The 967-nt window shown below is 34.4% G+C and overlaps 1 protein-coding gene across 1 annotated transcript in view; it reads left to right on the top strand.

The window, feature by feature from the left end:
- The window catches only part of DNAH14 (dynein, axonemal, heavy chain 14), a 390,354-nt gene that overhangs the window by 52,736 nt on the left and 336,651 nt on the right, over positions 1–967 (top strand). The window lies entirely within an intron of this gene.

Raw genomic sequence — 967 nt, 5'->3', positions numbered from 1 at the left:
TGAGACTTACAGTGAGGTTCATTTTCTTGCCTATGAATGTTTAATTGCTCCAGTACCATTTTTTGGAAGGCTTTCTTCCAATGTGTTTCTTTCACATGTTGTCAGTAACAAGTTGGATATGTTTCTGTGTGTATTTCTGGCTTCTCTTTTCTGTTCTATTGATCTATGTATGTATCCATCCCTCTGCCAAAACACATTGGTTAATTAATGTAACTATATACAATCAAGCCTTGCCTAACGACAGGGATATGTTCTGAGAAATACATCATTGGGTGATTTTATCATTGTGTGAACATCATAGACTGTACTTACACAAACCTAGATGACACAGCCTACTGCACACCTAGCTCATGGTATAGCCACTGTCTTATATGTGATCTGTCTTGACTGAAACGTTGTTATATGGCACATGACTAATAAGTTTTGAAATCAGGTAGACTGTTTCACTTCACTTTATTTTTCTTCCTTAAAATTGTTTTAGCTATTCTGGTTTCTTTACCTTTCCATGTACATTTCAAAATTAATCTTGTCTATATGTACAAACAATCTCACCTGAAATTTTATAGGAAAAAAGAAAGCTTTAAACAATGCTGAGTAATGTGAGTTCATTACTACCTGAATTTTGATAGTCATCCTCTTGTTAATAAATACTAAAATTGTGTTTGCTTTTTTATGTTTCACTTTCTATGATGTGCCATTTGCATAACCTCTTTCCCCCTGTACCAGATACTTAGAGAAATGTCCATGTTATGTTAAGCTTATGTAATTTGAAGAGGCCTTCCTTAAGATAAATACACAAGCTTTGGAAGGGGCAGTGCAAGTGAAGGGCCCATAAAGCTTAGTTTCACTAGCTTTGTGGCATATAGAGCTTTCACCTGTAAAATAGAAAGACAGGGAAGAGCTAATTTCTGATCATTATAATTTTTGTATATTATGAACTTGATAACCTATAAAAATCAGCTACCCC

This window comes from Galeopterus variegatus, unplaced genomic scaffold (assembly GCF_000696425.1).
Source record: "Galeopterus variegatus unplaced genomic scaffold, G_variegatus-3.0.2 Scaffold365, whole genome shotgun sequence".
Taxonomy (NCBI): Eukaryota; Metazoa; Chordata; class Mammalia; order Dermoptera; family Cynocephalidae; genus Galeopterus; species Galeopterus variegatus.
Note: the sequence above shows the minus strand (reverse complement) of the source record. Positions and strands in the feature narration are given on the sequence as shown.